Raw genomic sequence first — 7,208 nt, 5'->3', positions numbered from 1 at the left:
TCTAGGAGCTTCCCAGGTGAAAAATATAATAGAGAAATTGAAGAGAAAAAATCAAAACATCATTTTGGTATAAAGGGGAAGAAAACCTTGATGCTGGAAATTTAGTTTTCACACTTAGGAAAATTTTGCATTTTTTTGAAGCTCTCATCAAGGTGCATAGGTGCACAGGTGCATTTTTCATAGAGGTGCACCAAAAATTTTCAAGAAGAATCAATGCACTGATAGTTGATTTCTAGTTGCTATATTAGAGCCTTCCACATGCTAGAAATACATTTTAATGATAGTTCAACTCTAAAAGATACCTTCCATTTTTAGAGCTTCTAGAGACTCCCAAATCATCTTACAATTTCTTTCTTATTATCTACTTCTTTTATTGTTTTTAGTCATCTAAAGGCTTATACACCCATGAATTAATATAAACAAGCATGGATACCTACTTAGCATCATTTAGAGAGTCATTTTGTATATAATTATATTTGTTTTGGTGGATTCTAGCATGAGTTGCATTTTAAGAAGTCTCTCTTATAAAATAAAGGGAGGAGATGATTTCTTATAAATATATGGATGTACTATGTACTCTAGACCATTATTTTAATGGAATAATATATGTTATTGGCTCTCTCATTCTGAGTATAGTTATTATTGCTGGATTGTGTTATTTTTGTGAATGCATGTTCATGAATAATAATGGAGCCAATGGTTTTATTGTGTTGTTATGATTGTGTGACCTTTTAGTTCTGGTGTTTTTCTCATGTTAACAAATTTCATTGATGTATCAAGTTGGAGAAGAGATCAACTATTGTTCTTGCATAGCTTCTTGTCTTGCATGAGTACACTTTTCATGCCCTTGTGATATAATGAGAAGTGAAATTTTTTTTGGTTATTATTGAGTTCCCATCAATGATTTCATATGTGGAATAAAGGAAGTGCTACTCCTATTTTCATTGGTTTCCTACATGATCCTTTTGATGATTTAACTCACATAAGTGTTGTTACCATGGTTTATGTCTATTAGCAATTTCTCTTTGAAGTTAATTTTTTTAATCTCTTGTTACCTTATCTTTTTTATTTTCTTTACCAACTCTTTGTTAAAAAAGGAATTCATATAGCTACATCTATAAATTGCATTCATCATAAAATAGAAAATACCAAAAATATATCTCTTTTGTGGTTACTTTCCAAAAAGTATATCAAACATATTATCCTAAATTGTACAAACTAGAAAAGGCCTTGTCATGAACATACACAATTATCTTCAATTGAGTGGATTCTAATATGTCATAAGATCACTTAGAACCTTGGAGTTGATCCTAGATTATCTTTTCATGAGAGGACTTTGAAAGGATTCATGTTGTTAGGCACCATGCAAAATGATAGCTAACAAGAAGTGGCATTAGAAGAAGGGCCCTTAACCATTCAAAAGACAAAAAAAAAAAACTTTTTATTTTGAAATTCTTTACTTTTCAAAATTATAGAAAAAATTCCATCTAAAACTATCGAAAGTTACAGAGGTTGATAATTTACATAGTGCATTAATAATTTACTTAAGGTTCCAAAGGTTGGCTACACTAAGAAAATTTAGAAGAACAAGTTAAACAATGTTGATCTCCCAAGCTTGACCAAGTGGACAATACTTGTTGAGCAAAAAATATGTTGGAGCTGAGTAATAGTTTATTTTAGTGTATATCGAGTAAAATAGTTGATGTTGAATAAAGTTTAAATAATTCTAAGCACCAAAAAACTTTAGTTCATGCTGAGTGATTTTATAGAGGATGTTGAGAAATGCAATATGCGCCGAGCATTAGAAGCAAGTTAATGGTAAGTATCAACATTCATTGAAATATCATAAATTTTTTAGATCTAAGCTGACAAGTTTATTTTCTTGGATTGTGAACCATGTGAAAGATAAGATTGATGTGCTCGTGGCACAGAATCCATGGTAAACCTTTTTGAGAAAAAATCAAAGACGATTGGAGGAGAATTTTCTAGAAAGGGATGAAATGAAATAAGGGGTAGATTATTTGAATCCTACCTAATCTATCCTAACCCTAAATTAGACAATGGAGAATGATCCCAATAATAGAATGAACACAACAGGAAAGGGAAAATGTTATTAACTATGAAAATAGACTTCAAAACATGCCATATGGTCTTACAATAGTATAAATTTGGAGATAATTTCTCCTTCCAGTACCTCCTCTCAAACTCCACTTTGAATTGCCTTTTACAAAGCCCAAAATGTTCTGACATAGACCCCAAAGAATTAAAGATTAGGAATACATTCTAGAAAGTGACAATTGGTATCCACTGCCCAAATAGAAGGCTCCAGAAGTTGCATTAGAAGTCAGTGCAAAATTAGAAGAATCCAAAAATGGTAGCCAAACTTTCGAAAGGCATAACTTTTGAACCGTAACTCCGATTGATGAACCATTTCCATTTCCAAAAAGCTCTTGAAGTTCTCTATAGCCCTATAGATAGCTTTTCTCATCTCCCATTTTTTGGCCCTATACAGGGTCATTTCTTGCCCCTGACCTGACTTTGAAGCATTCTTAGGGGGTCTCCAGAAATTAAAAAACTACAATAATTTTCAAACCATAGGGCCTTTTGACCTGATTCTTTTTTTGGAATGTTCTAAATTAAAATTATAATCATCCCACCAATTTACACTTCTAACTCACCAAAACTACTACTCAATTACATAGTCCTATTTTTTTGGCATTTACATGTATTCCAAGGTGCTTAAAAACTCTAACCCAGAACACTAAGTGTGGAACTATGAGAGTTGGAACCTTTATTTGACCCAAATGGGTATCTAGAAATGAAAACACATGAAACATAAACTATGTCTAGGTATATGTTTTTTGGTGACATAGGATTGCCCTTATACCTTCGGATGCTCATACATTAGAGAATTAATAACAAAATATCTTAATTCTCTATTTATAGTGATGGTTGGTTAGAAGAAAAGGTTGTCATTTGTTAGAACCTAAGGAAGATAAAGAGTCTAGGGTATTGCTTCATTCAGTGACCTAAGTAAAAATTCTATATTGACATATTAAGCAAGAAGGCTTAAGGGTATAGATGCTTGAAGGGTGAGCAAGCTATCAAAGCTAAAGTGTATGAAAGCCAAGTAAAATGGAGGACTGAAACATAGATCTATAATCTACAAATGAATTTGTAAGTTGTTATCAAATCAAGCCTTACTATTACTCTCTAATAATTGTAATTAGTCTAGGGTAAATCCTTTCAGCTAAGGTTGACCTAATAGTCATTTGTAAATCCTTTAACTAGGTGACATTCCAAGTTAATGGTCAAAATTCCTCTAATGTAAGGCTCACTCCTAATAGGGTGATTGAAATCCTTTAACTAGGTCACATTTAACAATGTGCATTGTAACTTTTAACATGGTTGGCCATTTATAGGGCATCACTTAAGAATAGTGAGAAGGAGTAGCACATTACTGGGGCTTTTTCCCATGTTGGGTTTCCATGTAAATCATTATGTCAAGTATGTTATTGAGTCTATTATGTTTCTTGTTTACATTTATGCAAGTTGACTTGACAGTAACCTACAAGTTTTAAGTGATTGCATAATCTTATGGATGCAGGCATGACGATAAATGTTTTATGGGTTCACTAAGATGAGAAAAGTTTTAATTATACATCTTGAACATGGATAATTAATTCACCCCCACTCTTAGTTATTCTAAAGTATTCCAACAATTGGTATCAAAGCTATCTACTTAAGATGACTAGTTTGAAGGTACTAGAAGGACAAAGATCAAGATGTTAAAAAGAGAAGTACCCAAGCTTAATATAGATAACTTTTCTGCATGAAAAATTTTGATGAAGCTACACCGAGGATAACTTGGAGATCATGCACAATCTACCATTACTACTGAGCATGTTAATCCTATTGGACCCCTAACTACTAAGGATCTAAAAAAGAAGAAAAAACGTAACCAGGCAATGTTGGAGATTGTCTCTACCCTAAGCTATGCTATGTCTGATGATATCAAAAGCTTTTGTAGTGCAAAGAAAATGTTAGATGCTCCACACACCATCTATAGGGGAGACAAGAATATTTTGAGAGCTAAAGTTGAAAGTCTCAAAGGAAAATTTGATGTTATGAGAATGCAAGAAGGTGAGAATATTGCTCAATATTGCTCTAGGATAAAAGATGTTTTCAATGCAATAAGGGGAGCTACTAGTAATTAACAAATGATGATACTATACTAAGAAAAGTTTTGAGAACACTGCTACTCATCTATCATATTAAAGTTTATACAATACAAGAACTAATATGCATACAAGGGAATGATCTAACTCTTGAAGGTGACTAGTTATATCATTGAAGATGACTAGTTATAATTTTGTTAGCCTTTTCCTTTACAAAATGGTGACACAGGTTTTTGCTTTTACCCTAAATTTTCTTTCAAAGCAAAGCTATCATTGAAGGAACCTAATGGGAAGAAAAAGAACAAGAAAAAGACAAAATATGTGTTTAATGACAGTGACACAGATGAGGAGGATGTAGAAAAACTTGAAGCACTACTAGCAAGAAGATTTCATAGAGGTAAAGGAAAGTTTAGAGTTAAATTACCTATCATCTGTTTCAATTACAATGAGGTTGGTCATATCACTACTAGATGTCCAAAGAAGAAGAACTAAAAAGGTATTGACAAATACAAAAGTAGAAGAGATGAACATAGCAAATATTACAAAGACAAAGGAAAGAAGTCTTGCTACATTGTTGAAGAGGAAAGAAGGGATGAATCTAATGAACATGATGATAAAGTGGTGTATGTTTCAATGAAGGATGAATCTAATGAAGATGAGGCAACTACAGTTGTGTCTTGTGTGAAGAAGAATGATAGATTGAACATTGACAGTGGGTGTTCACACCAGATGACTAGAGATAAAAGTAATTTTATTACCTTGAATTGTTATGATGGAAATAGTTTAAGATTTGGTAATGATGCATCATGTTTGATAAAAGAAAAAACTTCTATCAAACTCACATAGAAGATTTTATGTAATAATGCTTACTATGTTGAATGACTTAACTATAATCTATTGAGTGTTTCACAACTAAATAATTTAGGATGTAAGGTTGAGTTTGAAAACAAGATTGCTAAGATATATGATACTAATGGAAAACTAATTGGAAAGGGTGACCAAACTAGGAGTAATCTATTCTACATTGATATATAGGATGTTTCTTGTTTAGTTGTAGAATTTGATGATGTATGGCTATGGCACAAGGGATTATGTCATGTTAATTTTGATAATTTGGTTAGTATCAGTAACATTAGAAGAGTTAGAGGTTTCTCTGAGTTGAAGGAGCCTGAGAATATAATGTGCAAACAATGTCAATTAGGCAAGAAGACAAAGTCAAGTTTTAAGAGTAAAACTCATACCTCTAAAGGAATACTAGAAATTGTTTATATTGACTTGTGTTGACCAATTGAAGTGTAAAGAAACAAAGGAGATAAGTTCATTATGTTTCTTATTGATGATTATTTGAGAATGATAACAGTTATGTTTTTGAAATAGAAATTTGATTCTTTCCAAATTTTTAAGTGGTACTTAGCAAGAGTTGAAAAGGAAATAGGTAAAAGTCTAAAATGTTTGAGATGTTCTGTAATGATAGAGGAATAAAAAGTCAAACATCTACTCTTAGATCCCCTCCACAAAATTGAATTGTTGAAAGGAGGAGTAGGTCTATAATGGATTGTGCTGGGACACTCATGATGGAGAAAAATGTTGCTTTGAAATACTAGAGAGAAGGTGTAAGTACAATTGTCAATACCTTGAACCTTGTACAAGCCTAGAAAGGTATTCATTCAACACCTTTTGAACTATGGTATGGATACTTACCCAATGTAAACTATTTTAAGGTATTTGGAAGTAAATGCCATATTCTCAAAGATATCAAGAATGGTAAAATGGGTGAAAGAAGTGAAGAAAGTATATTCCAAGGACATTCCACAAGAAGAAAAGCTTGTAGAAAGTGTAAATGTGAAATTTGATAAATATATAGAAGTATATGAGGCTAAACCTATGAAGGAACTAGAAGAATACAAATTATTTGTATACTTTTATGAAGGGATGCCTACTAAAGAAGATGCTGCAAATTAAGCTACAAAACAATAGCTAGTTTCAATGATTACCAAGTCAAATACTATGAGTGTTGAGTCGCATTTAGGAACTGAGCTACATTTAGGTGTCGAGTTGCAAAATGAAGTTGAGGCACATTCTGATTCTAAGATTAGTTTACACGAAAGAAATGCCCAAATACTTGATAGAGATGTACATAGTGATTCAAAGGTTGAAAGACAAAATGAAGAAACCAGAGCTAAAGTAGGATTGTGCAAATATGTTAAGAGACATCATCTGGCTACACAAACTATTGGACATAAAGATCCTAGAACAATGACAAGGAACTAATTGAGAAATGATACATGTTTTCTGAGCATGAAGGAGCCCAAAATAGTGAAATATGCCTTAGAAGATGTGGATTGGAGTAAATTCATGGAAGAAGAGATAGAACAAATTGAGAAAAACAAAACATGGACTCTAGTTCCTAGACTAGAAGACAAAAATATGATTGGTGTCAAGTGGGTATATAGAAAGAAGTTGAATGAAAGTGGTGAAATTACAAGGAACAAGGCAATATTAATCTATAAAGGATATGCACAAGAAGTAGGAATTGACTATGAAGAAACAATTGCCCCTATTGCTGGATTGGAAGGAGTAAGAACTTTTCTTGCTTATTCTGCATACAAAGGTTTCAAAGTTTATCAAATAGATGTTAAATCTACATTTTTGAATGGTATATTAGAAGAATATGTTTACATAGAACAACCAAAAGAATTTTTTGATGTTAATAATAAAAACATGCTATTTAGATTACAGAAAGTCTTATATGGTTTAAAATAAGCACCAAGAGCATGGTATGAGAGACTTCATAACTATCTTGTGAAGATTGGATTTGAAAGGAGTGATGATAACATCAATCTATACTTGAAGACAGAGAAAGGTAAAGGTATTTTGTTCTCTAAAATTTTTGTTGATGATATCATATTTGGAGGTCAAGATGCTTCATGTAAAGCTTTTGAAAATAAAATGAAGTGAGAATTTGAGATGTCTATGTTTTGAGAGATCAAGTTTTCTGTGGATTTGCAAGTACATGTTGAGCTATCATTT

The sequence above is a fragment of the Cupressus sempervirens genome, chromosome 10 (assembly GCF_028749045.1).
Source record: "Cupressus sempervirens isolate cs-2001-9-10 chromosome 10, ASM2874904v1, whole genome shotgun sequence".
In the NCBI taxonomy this organism is placed as follows: domain Eukaryota; kingdom Viridiplantae; phylum Streptophyta; class Pinopsida; order Cupressales; family Cupressaceae; genus Cupressus; species Cupressus sempervirens.
This window is presented reverse-complemented; position numbering follows the sequence as displayed.